This window comes from Ursus maritimus, unplaced genomic scaffold (genome assembly GCF_017311325.1).
Source record: "Ursus maritimus isolate PB19 unplaced genomic scaffold, ASM1731132v1 scaffold_8, whole genome shotgun sequence".
Taxonomy (NCBI): domain Eukaryota; kingdom Metazoa; phylum Chordata; class Mammalia; order Carnivora; family Ursidae; genus Ursus; species Ursus maritimus.
The window spans coordinates 28,371,691-28,385,086 of NW_024426996.1; the positions used below are offsets into that span (position 1 = coordinate 28,371,691).

Here is a 13,396-nt window from a genome sequence, read left to right on the forward strand (position 1 = left end):
GCCTGCATTGGCCCAGTTGGATAAGCGGCTGAACCAACGTTTCAGCTCAGGCTCTGGCTCATGATCCCAGGGTCCTGGGTTGCGGAGCCGCTGTCAGGCTCCATGCTCAGTAGCGAGTCTGCTTGAGGATTCTCTTTCCCGCTCCCTCTGCCCTCCTCCTCCTTGCATGTGTGCTTGCTCTCTCAAAAAAAAAAAAAAAAAAAAAAAAGACTGGACAATTTTAAAAGATCAACATCTAGATTGTATTCTGAACCTCTGAGTCACTGCTGTATTGCAGCTTCGTTAGCAGAAACTACTTGTGTTTCTACCTAGTCTGCATCACCACTACTAGCTCTTTCCTCTCTTTCTGCTCATATCTCCAATTTATATTTTGAGAGAATAAGAATGGCCCAATTAAAACTATGATCTCTATTTTGCAAGCGTTCTTGCCAAGCAGTGCTCACAGGCCACGACCAAGCCCATGAATTCTCTACCTCGGGTTGGTTGACCATTTCAGAATCAGTCAGCTGTTACCAAGGTAGCGGTTTCATCTGATTAAAAGCATAACTATCTATTTCCAGGGAATCCTTGGGGACATTCCCTCAATCGAGGCTATGAGTTTTGGCAGTTTCCGTACATGAGGTTTTACCGTCGTGGCAATCACCAAAATTGATCTGCTTCCAGTGAACAATCTAAGCAGTAAGATTGACCTTGGCCTTGCTTGACAGCTAAATCTAGGAATTTATGACCTGTACCACCTTTCGTACTGACTAGTTATCTTGGCCTTCGTGATATGGTTGGTCATAGTTAATACATAATATGATTAAGTAGCTCTCTGATTCTCGTGACTTGAGAAGCGTTAGCAATTGTGCAAAGTTACACTTTTCATTATTTAGAAAATTGGTCTGCTAATGAAGATTTTTATAGCATATAAACAAATTTTCCTTTTTCATTCATAAGATAAGGCTATTTCAAAGATTTGGCTATTTTGAAGAAATTGTGATCACAGTTTCTTTCATTCTAAAAACATGTAAAATTTTTCTTAATTTCATATTCTGACTCATCTTTGACTATTACAGACCTGGAATTCGCCCAAAGCCTTTATTCCACAAAAGTCTGGCCTCTTTCTGATTGCTATGGCTCTCTGCTGGACTTCTCCCTCTCTCATTTCTCAGTGGGCATAAAGCTCTGCCCAGCACAATGCTGAAGTTGTGCTTTGCTGCCTCCTTAAAGTCTGGCCGTCTGCTATTCTGTCTGTGACCACGCTTTTTACCAAACTAAATCGTAAACATGTACAATTTTATCCAAGATTGTTACTGTAATAAAACAATATGCCCAGTCAACATATGTTATATGTGAAATATGGTTTAAGGTTTTTATTGAAATTTCCAAGATTTCTTTTCAAAGGCATTGTGAAGTTAGGAATTGAAGGTCAAAACAGTTTTATTCTGAGGCATCAATCTTTGAGAACCCTGTTATCAGCAAGGTCTCTTCTAAAAGAATGTATTATATATAAATGTTTCAGTCATGGTTCATTTTTAAAAATAAAGACGGAAGGTCACAAAATGTTTTATCTGATTGCCCTTGGAAATACAGAACTGTGTATGAGATTAGGAAATTGTTTCCTTCTTCATTGCAGTTTGATACACTTGTAGTCTCTCTAAAAGGCCTGTTCCACAAGATATAAATGACCATAGCTTCAAGGCCATTCAAACAATATTTAGTCTTTGTAATGAAAACAAAGAAATATACACAAAGACAGAAACATATTTCAAATAACGATACAATCATATTCAACTACTATATTGAACAGCAAGCTTTGTTTATTGTTGACAAAGCTAATATCCCTACTTTCTAAACGAGGAAAGTGTGTTCCTACTTCTACAGTTTCTTTTTACATAGTTCTCTCACAATAATATGAGAACGGCAGCATTTTCCACTTTTACATCTAGAAGTTTGTGATCCAGGAGCCAGGGCTGACGTTATTAAAATTCCCTACTATCATTATTTGGACTCCAAAGTTTAACTTCTGATGAGCTAGCTATAAAATTAATAGTGAAACAAAACTTTTTGGTATTGCACAAAGCAGCTTTTAAGTACTATTTCAAATGGTTTGACATAGTTATTGTGTAATGGTATCTTTGTCTGCATAGAGAAACGGGCTTAGTACAAATAAAATTATTTCAAGAAGCCAATTACATTTCAATCAAGTAGTTTTCATCACTGTAGGTCAAATTTTTCATATGTAATAACAATGTATACCCAGGCAACTGTCTTCACATTAACACTATTTTATTTAAGCAGTTGGGAGAATGCCTATTAATATGTGTAAGTGACACAGCAAAACCGTGTAGAAAACTGACTATTCTATTATTCAATGGAATTCCAAACCTGAGGTCTTTATCATTTGGTTTTCCACTAGAATTCCCACTGACTTTTTCTCTCTCTAACTGAAGTCACACAATAAATATGACGGAAGTAAAATTCCATTTGCTGATATCGAATAGTTTGCAATGAGCTGCTTCAAAGTTTGTTTGATCTATTCAACCAGCATTTCTTCAGTGAAAGGCTTATTTCCTATTAGTGAAGCAGATCCTGTGATATTGAAATGGCACCCCGTGCATGAGGGTGTTAAATGCTTCATAAGAAAGTACTGAAATTAAAATTGTAAAATAATTTAGAAAAATTTTCTGCGTCATTGTCCATTCATTTTCTTCAAAATTTACTGGCTGTCCTTCATCTGCTAATCACAATGGTTTCTTGGGGGAGAGTGAAACAAAGCTAGGTAAAAAGGAAAGTTCCTTATCATAAAGTTTATAATCTAGTAAAAAGAGCATACATATAAATCAATGAAACCCAATGCAATGGCTAAGTATCTATAGCATTAGCATGAAAAAAAGAGGTGAGGAGAACAACTGGAGATTGTCCGTGGTTTCAAAAAAATTTTTGAGTTTCAAATTTTAAGAGTTGGCTCATAAAACATGAGCAAATGTTTTTCACATTGAGATGTGAGTTATTTCAATTTTTTAGAACCCACTCTCTTGTATCAAATAAATTGTAGCCAAAATCCACCTTAAAGGGGGTGGCTATAAAGGCAAAGATAGGAAGAGAAATGGCATAATTGCACATCCCTTTAACTATCTGATCAAAGCCTAAATTGCCACAGCAACAAAATCCCCTAGGAAGGAGGTGGAAAGAAAGAAGTTACATTGATGGCTAACTAAACTTTGATTTGATTACTCTCAAGCTATATTTTCGGGCATTGTTTTTCCAACAAAGTCAGAGAAAATCTGAGTTATGTCTTAAAGTACTAAATAAGCGATTTATGATTGGTTCAGCCCTCTTATGTCACAGCATCCTTCACATTTATCAGTCGAAATACGCATATTAGAGATAGCCCAATTTCTCCCAAGATTTCCAACTGGAGAATCAGGGGCTTATTTAGTCTAACACTGAATTAAGGAAGTGAGGGTCATATTTTTATTAATCAATACTTACAAAGATACAACTCATTATGGTTTGTTATGGACTGAATGTGTGTCCCCCAAAATTCGTATGTTGAAATTCTAACCCTCAATGTGATGGTCCTGGGAAGTGAAGCCTTTGGGATGTGATGACGTCATGAAGGTGGAGTCCTCATGATTCACAGATCAGTGCCCTTATAAAAGAGACCCTGGAGAGCTTTCTCATCCTCCCACCATGTAAGGACACAGCAAGCAGTCTGTGACCCAGAGGGTTCTCACCAGACCTAATAAAGGTTGGCACTCTGATCTCAAACTTCCAGCCTCAGAACTACAAGAAATAAATTCCTGTTGTTTATAAGCCACCCCACCCATGGTATAGAACAGCAGCCTGAACTGATTAAGACATGGATATACTAATTACCTAATGCCTATGTCAACATCCAGAGTTGCCATAATCTTAAAACTGACTAGATGAGTAAGAAGTAAAAGCATATTATAAAAATAAAACTATGGAAGGTTAAGAGAAGCATCATTTTTTCTAAAAGGAGAGATGCAAATAAAAAAGTGAACCAGATTATTATTTATTTAATATAATCATAAAAACTCTGTGAAACTCAGATTTTGTGCCATTAATTATTGACTATACCTATTATCTAAGTTGACATTTGACAGAACTGACCATTCTTGATAGTAGATCCACTTAGGATAACAGTTCATAGAATTGGGTCTAGTGTCTCAGCTGCTTTAAGACTATCCCAAGAAGTATAATTATTTTACATTTAATTGTTACATTTATACATTTATAATACATTTAATTGTTAAGTAAGCTATTTATAAACAATTTGTTTTATTAATAGAAGGTATTTAATATTTTCCCTCTGGGATGTGAAGAGCTCATCCAACAAGATTATTGGGATTTAAAAATTCATTGTTAAACTTGGGAACAACCTAGAAACTATTCCAGATTCACATTCTATCTACTTTGGGGGAGAATGACACAACCCTGCAATTGATTTAAAACTTCTATTGCCAAAGACACTCTCACTGTGTCTCACTCTCTCATGCATCATTAAAATGATATAACTTTGCATGCACAAGGAAAAAAATAATTCCTATAAAATTATATAATGTCATAATTTCGGGGCCAAGTTTAATATAGTTCATTTTCATTAAAATTACAATAGGATTTAGGTTGGAGTAAGTATTGAAGAGCTAAAATCCACTATTTTATTTCTTCATGTTAAATAGTATCTGATTTTTCAGTGATTAAAAGGGCAACCGTTATTTTCAATACAAATAGTATGACTAACATTTTCTATATAAAATGATTCAGATCTAATATTCCTTTAGTTTGTTAGAACTCTATCCAATAATAGAATGTGATACAATTATTTTTATTAGTAGAATCTGTGGCTAAAGTGTAGGTAAAAACAATGATAAAGCCACAGGCGAAATCTGATTGACAATTATCTGCCTCTGAACCAGAAAAAATGTAACACAATTTTTTCCTTATTTGAACTGCCTACCTAAGCCACTAAACACATTCCTTAAATTTATTTAAATGTATAATTTATTCCTTCTTAGCAACTGTCATAAGTATAAATTCTTCTATGTGATTTAATGCTAGTGTATTGCATGTATTTAAAATATACTTGTTGGAAAATCAGATATTTATACTGATTGAGTTTAAATATATATTTTCACATGCAGATTACATTTATAACACATACCAGTGTATTAATTTGATTATGTAATTGTTGCCTTACCACGTACATGCGTGTGTGCACGTGTGTTTTCAAAGTGTTTAAGGAGATAGCAAAAATTGCACAGATGCAGTGAGGGAAAGGTTAATTATATTTCTTGTGCCTTCTGGAACAAGAAATGAAGCAGGTAACATCTGCCAGTTTGGTTGAAGCTATACTTTATAGACTGGAATGAAGGCCACACTTTAATTAATGGCTGTGCCCTGCATTTTACTAGAAGGACTGGGAATTTACTTATAATGCATTCATCATGCTCATGGAAAATGAAAATCACAAGATAGTATAGAAGGCAATATACTCTGAGGAACCAGGTAATTTTTCTACAAAGGGTGAAGAGTAGGTTGTGCACCCAGAGCCCAAAACTTCTGCAACAGTCTGTACATGCTTTTACCAAATGACACTGTTTCAATTACCATGAATGGTTGCTTAGAGCAATCCATCTTTGTGTCATTTAATTGTCTAGCATTATAAACTGTAGGCTTTTAACTAAAACAATTACATAAGTGTACTAGGGGGAAAGAGCAAGCTGATTGCATGATCGAGGGAATGGAACCAAGCATTAAAAAACAGTTCGTTGACATTTTCAATTAATGACAGAAATTACTGGAGAGCGGTCTGTTTTAATGATTTCATGAATAAGATTTTGAAAAACTTAACTACAATAAGTTTACAATTTTTTCTGGTAACTGAATTCTAAAGCATATTTTATTAGCCTCTCTTGAAGAGGCAGTTTGTATTGGAAATAAACAACCTCATTTAAAGAAACATAATAATACAGGCAGGGTGATGTGGTCATTTTAAGCATTATAAAAATTATTTTCTGGCTTACTAAGAGAAAAACAATGCATAGGCTACTGTTAATATTAAATATTAGTTATAAATACAGTCAATTAATTTTAGTTCATAAGAAAAACAGTATCTCATAATTTTATCTATCTTTATTCTTTCCTAAATAAAAGGAATTAGGCATATTGTTCCCACACATTGTTTATAATTTTTTCCACTGACTATAAAGAGAAAACCCATCTTCCATGGAGAGCAACATAAAAATAATTCATCTTTTTTTTTTTTTACAGTTTTCTATGAGGTAGATCAGAATTCCCCAATGGGTGGCAAATTTGCCAACTGTGGAAAGCTGAAATACCAGCACCATTAGAGATAGACTTTATCTGCTGTATTCACTGTTGCATTCCAGAGCCGAGGATAGTGTGTGGGGCATATTTCTTCCTCATAAATGCTTGCTAAATGAATGAATGAATGAATAGACAAAATTCAAAGAGGTGGTGGATGGATAATTTTTAAAAATTGGAATAACAAATATCAGTAGTTACTTGAGATATGCTCCTCATGCTTTTATTTTACTATGCACTCATTTTAACATATATTAAAAATTATATAATTAAGGCATCAAATCAGCGACTTGAGTAGAGACTAAAGAGAATTTCAATTAAAAACAAATTTATTCAATCATAAAAGAGTAAAATTTGAGAAACCATAAAATATTAGACTCACTCATGAAAATCACATAAGGACCTAGGTCTCTAGGTCTGTATTTCAGCGGGAACTAACTGGAGAAGTATTTACTGGATAAGTTGATTCATACATAAAGAAAAGGATTCTTGGTTGAATTAGTCATCAAATTCAGCCAAGTGCATGTTTTTGTCTTCCTTTTCATATACTCTGAACACTGAATACATTTTGTTATCTCTAGTACATTTTAATTTTATTCAAAGTACTATTACACTACACATTATAGTCAGATTTGAAATCAAGATTTATATTTTACTTAATAGGATTTAGAGCAAGAATCCTCCTGAAAGCAAACAAAATCAGAGTGATCTAAATCCTGATTCAAGACTCACTTTTCTGTAATTTCTATGTAAGCAGGAAGTGATACTTACATATAAAATGATAGCCAAAAAAGTCCAGAATTATCAAGTGGAAGGGAAAGTGATAGACCATATATAAGAACTCCGGCAGAGAAATGGAAACATTGAAAAATTTGGCTTGCAAATGCAACACAATATGTTTTCCTGGAATTCTTTTCACATGATTTCACAGCATTTAAGACAATGAAAACATCACCTATTTCACACTCAGAGATGAAAATACATTACTCATATAAGCAAAAGGAAAATGACATAATTGATAAAAAGGTATCAAGCAAAAGACATGAATGAGTAAATTTTACCTGACTGGTTTTGGAAGATCACATCATGGTACTGCTGATGTTTCTTGCAAAAGGCATATTTATTTTAGTGTCAAATAAAAATGAAAACTTAGTTTAAAGTGCATTTAATGAAAGGAGTTATGGCTTACCTCTCGGATATGTCGAGCTGATTCCTTAGGAAAAGAAATTGATAGTGCGTTTTTTATTCCCCTAATTATGGAAGTTTTACTCATCCTTCTGAAGGAAGTGTCAAATCACACTCAGTAGACAGTATTTCAAGTAAAATACTACCCTTTGACTGAATTAAAGAGTGAATTTCACTAAATTTCGTTTTCCTAGATAATTATCTCATCCTATTTTAGTTGAATAACTTCTTCTGCGCTCTCCTATTAGCTATGTGAGGATCTGATTACAACTTTTCAAATTCCAACAGCAGAGAAGAAAGGAACAATTTATTAGTCCTCTGCATCCTTTCCTTTTCTTTCTTTGTCTCTTTAGTTTTTAAATGAAATACCTTGCAAGAGAACAGGGCAATTCTTTGAGTGACTTTAAAGAAGTTTTGTGCCCTTCTACATAACCCTGGACAAGAAGACCATTAGAAATTAGCACTTAAGATGGATTCCAATGTGCATGAGTCTCATACCCCAGAAGTAGGTACAATGGATTCTGTCCTTGCATTCACCACATACAGAGTGCTCACCATCAGTACTGTGATATTACCACAATTACTGCATTGCCATTTGAGAAGTCAACGAAAAAGGTATAAATATAACGTTAGTATATGCGAAGCCTAGAGTTAGGTTTACTCTCTTCAAATGTTTTAGCAATGATTACACTTCAAATTTTTCACGATTCTATAGCTGTAGTGTACTGATCACAAAAATGAGAATGATTAACCCATTACATGTGATGTAGGTGCCAGGAACTGACTCCATAATAATGTGCCTTACCTCCTGAGGAGAGCTCCTTACCTCCTATATCATAACAAAAACAAACACAAATTTAACTTCATGGCTTATTTAAATGCCAAGTTGAATCCCTGCCTCTACTGTTTAAGAGCAAAGGCTACCGGGTTTTTGTTTGTTTGTTTCTTTTGCTATAGGAAATATAGTAAAACAGGGCCTCCTTCAAAAGTGGCTCCAAATATAATCAGTAAACAATGATAACGATACTTTTAATTCCCAGGAAAACTGTGACACAGTCCTTTTGAATATCTTGATCCAGTGTTCACTAGTGACACCTCCCGAATCTTAGTGGAGTCCAACCTTGCCTATTAAAGGGTATGATTAAGGCCATACTCAGTAAAAGAAAAGGTAAAGGGTGGTTACGTCTAGTGGAGCTTAAGAGAAGCCAGTGATTTCTGCACTATTGATAACTGAAGTCTTTTTATTGTTTTTTTAAAAGAAACTTATTTATATCAGAAATGGGGTCTGACTTTAGGTTTATTCTAAATTGGATACAAATGGAAGAAGGTACAAATGGCTGTCTGAATTTATCTCATAGATATGGGGTGTGTGTTATAGCGAAGGCTCTGAGCACCAGAAGGAAGACTGACCTAATGGGAGAGTGAGAGCGTTGGGGTGGGAGGGACGTGGGTTTGTGAGTTCCCTGAGAACAGTGCGCTGAGAATGCTGAAAGACCGACACGTGTCAATATATACCTGTGTGTATACCTGTGTTTGTGAAGCTGCTTACCATGTGTTATCTACTTATTCCAACAATAATCCATCATATAGACGGATGCGAATTGATGTCTTCCTTCCTATAACTGTAGCGTCTTTGATGCTACCGTGAAGACACTTCACAGGTCAGTACTCTCTGTGATCATGGATAAAAGGTTACATCCTTAATCTCAATTCATTGCTGCCCACGCCCCCATGTTCTGTGTGTAAAGGTTCGCTCTGATGCATCTAAGTAAGAATGGATACCACCATGTGCCCCATGATGCTTACATGGTTTGCCAGAGAACAGCCAAAAGGCAGGCAAAGATGAAGAACTTCATGGTTCCTTGGGGCTGTGAAAACATACATAGAAAATCAAGAATCAGTTTTATCTTCTACAAATGACATGTTCTGACATTTCTCTCTCCATTATTATCTTTACACCAGATAATGGAGAAAGGGCAATGAAGAGGAATAAAAGCAGATGCTTTAAAGAAAGCTCATGAATATGAATATACAGTTTATTTTGAAAGGGCCATTGTGTTGTTCTCATCCAGCAGCACATAACTTGAAGCCATACTTGGAAATGTGGGCGGTCCATTCAGATATAGTCAGTGTCTGGGATTATTCTCACTGACAGACACTTTGTGAAGAACGACTATCAGACACACAACACAGCAGGCACCTTTGGTATCAGATACCAGGTGAGGCGAAATGCAGCCCGGCTCCCTCCCAAGCAGTAGCAGGTGGAATAACCGGGTTGGACCTCAGGTGTGCTACTAGTTCTCTGCCTGACCCCGGACTGGCTGCTGAAGCTTTCCCAAACCTCTGAACGTCCCTGGGCCTCACTGACCACATGTAACAAATGGGACTGTGCGACTTCTAAGATTGCCTCCCTGCCAGCTCACTCTCTAATTCTATGGCTACAAACAAGTTCATCAGGTTTTTTGACCAAGTATAAATTCAGCTTTTTCCCCTGTGGTGAAGTGAATAAGCAAAAGATTTAAATAAAGTTTTTCTCATGTATTTTCTATATATTTTACTCATTATACTATGTGTATTTGAAATCTACTCTAAGAATAATTTTAATTTTTACCCAGGCAACATCAAAATATGTTTGTGATACAACCTATGTGAATGAAGAAGGCATATACGTCAGGTATTAAATTATCTCTTAATATTGGCATTGTATAATTTTAAAATAATTTCCAGTCCCATAGTTTAAATAATTTTCCAGTCCCAAACTTCCTCACCTTTACACTGAGTAATAAGGGCACGTAGCTGATGTATTCATTTGTTCTTCTAAGATGAAAATAATGTTTTAAGCATATAATATGGACAGGACAGATTTCACATTGTAAAGGCATTATTGAAAATTGTAAAGTATATTTTATTTCCTCCTATTAAATATCTGAAATAAATGCACTTAACATATCTGTTTTTCAATGAATTTTCTTAGAGATAGTATTTTACATCGGTGAAAGAAACTGAAACGTAATACTGTTCTCTCTGAAATAGGCATATAGTTACCATATTAGAAATGAAAATTTAAAACAGATGTAGTTATTCAGCAACTGCTCTATGGCAAATACTGCACTGGGCTTTTTAGAATATTATCTGTAATCATCAGAATAGCTATATATTTAAAGCATTCTTTTTTTTTTTTTTTTTTTTACTTTTGAATTTATTTTTATTTATCAGTTTTACTCATCTCTCCTCTGAAATAAATGCACTTTACAAGACTCTACTTTCAGGGATCATTTCTATAGTTTGTTATTTAAAGCATTCTTACTCTTCAATTTCTAGATGAAAAAATGTGGTCCAGGGACCACACACAAAGGAAGAGGTTGCTGAATTTTTAGAAGCCCGGTTACCTTGGTCCTGCCATCAGAATCAAACATTGCACTTAATGTGATAGAGTCAAGGTAAATTTCGCAATGTCTACTCATTAGTTGCGCTTGATTCAAAAAATAAAAAGAAGGATAATGATGAGCTTATGTTAATTAAAAGAAAATTTCTCAAAGTTACATATTTTTATAATTTTTTTATTAACATGTGTAAAACATTTTTCAGAAAGTCCTAAGTTGAGAGAAAGAATATATGAAAATGTTACCTTGTTTCCCAAATGGAAGAGCAGAGAACCAGGTGGTGATTGACCTACCTCGGTTATCTCAGTACTATTTAAACGTTGTTCCTCCATGATATGGTAATTCTGTGGTTCAAGTACTTAAAAAGCCATTTGAGTTCTAAGAAGTCACTATGATTAGAATTTGTTTATCTTCCAGATTTTTCCCCACAGATTCCAAGGAGTGTTTTAACACAGTTTGATTTAGAACATGATAGCAGGAAATGAGGATGTTCTAATGTATAAAGATTACCTGTATTTTGTGTGTAGCCTTCCTCTACTTGAACTAGTTTTTGATTCAAGAAGAGTTTCTTTGTGTTTTTTGTTTTGCTTTGTTTTGTTATCTCCTGGCACCTGCTTTCCTGTACAAGAACATGGTGTTTTGGACAAAAATAGTTCTCTAATGCTTTTCCAGCTGTCAAATACCCTGGATAAATACCTGGAATGGATTTTTCTTTTCTTTTCTCTCGGTTTTTACTTCTATAAAATTGCTATCATAATGATAAAAATAATAATGTTATCTAATGGATTATAAAGAATGTTATAAAGTTGGCAATAATGTGTATAAAGTAGATACATATTTCTGTGGATCTCTAAAATAGATGTTACAAATGCAAAAGACTACATTGACTTTGTGGGTGACGTGAAAGTATAAAGTAGAGCCAGGTGTAAAAAAATAAGATATGGCCAGACCTTGGTTTCCTAAGAGTGTAAGCCTCTTGTAAAAGGAAGAGTTAGCTCTAGTCTATTTTGATTTATACAAATAATGTCCCAGTCTTGGCTCATGTTCTAATTTTTAAGGGGGAGGACAAGAGGAATATTTACCTTAATCTACTTTTTATATAATGTCAATAGATTTAAAAATGTTTGAAATATTGTGAGGCCAATCAGACACACACTCTAGGTTTTGACTATGCCACCAGGATGAGAGTTTTGGGCAAAATACCTACACATAATTGTATTTATTGGAGTCCTGCTCATGTTTGGAAGCTGATTTGCTGGTTAGCTGGGAAGCGTTGAAGCTTCATTATGTTAACATATAATTTTGTGTGAGTTTTTCTTTTTTTTTTTTTAAGATTTTATTTATTTATTTGAGACAGAGAGAGAGTGAGCAAGAATGGGAGAAGGGAAAGGGACAGGGAGAGGCAGAGGAGAGGAAGAAGCAGACTCCTCCGAGCAAGTAGCCCGCTGCAGGGCTAGATCCCAGGTCCCTGAGATCATGACCTGAGCCAAAGGCAGACCCTTAACCACTCGACCCACACAGGCACCCCTGTGTAAGAGTTTTTCTAAAATGGTATGTGATAACACATATCACTATACTATAAAGGACAATTCGAGTATAGGGAATTTAGCAGCCATTGACAAATTGATTTCTCTTAAAAGTCATATTTTCTAGCATTTAAAAAAATTCTATTTGATTTCGTATTTTCTTTGTTGCTGCCAATTAATCATATTGCATTTTATGGATCTACTTCATTAAATCACTCTTCTTTCAGAGTGGAAGAAACCTGACTGAGCCATCTGGTAGTTCCAGCTCCCACCCTGACACCTGGCCTGTTGTGGTGTTCAGTAATCTTTAATTTTATATTCAGCCTTGCTTGCCTTTTTCAGCCACCTTTTGACTCTTATTTATTACTTCTAATTTCAAAGAGACTGAAGGTCATGCCACCATGCTTTTTCATTTCTAAACTCCATAAAACTTGTCTATGACTTACGAATTACTCTGTCCATCTACTTGTCTTTTTCCTCTAAGACCTTACTCCTGTGGTTATCCTCTTTTCTATATGTATCATTCTTGCTTTGTCTGCACTTGCTCATTCCCTTGATCTACAATGATCTTTAGTTTTCTCTATCTCAGTACTCGTCCATCAGTTTGTGCTCCCAGGAGTCACACCCACCACTCACTCTTTCTGTAACACTTCCCTCCCCACTTGCTGAAAGACTCATGGCTTCTTCTCCCTAACCTCCCAGCCCACTGAGTCTGCACTGGACATCTTCCAGTCTCTTACATGGACAATCCCCTCTAGCTTCGTAATTGGCTCTCCAACTTTCTTCAGTCATTTCACAAAATGCATGCTCTACAGCATCCTCACAAAAATTTTTAACATAATAGATACATCAGTAACTTAAGTGCGTAAAAACATTTCTGTGGTGATACTGAAGATATTTCACATCATATTCAAGGCCATTCAAATTTTTACACAGCAGATAACTGTGACCCTAATTCTTCCTACT

The 13,396-nt window shown here is 35.1% G+C and overlaps 1 pseudogene; it reads left to right on the forward strand.

Moving 5' to 3' along the window:
* Positions 1-10,774: 10,774 nt before the first annotated feature.
* LOC121101589 lies at positions 10,775-10,895 on the forward strand (annotated as a pseudogene).
* The last annotated feature ends 2,501 nt before the right edge of the window (positions 10,896-13,396 follow it).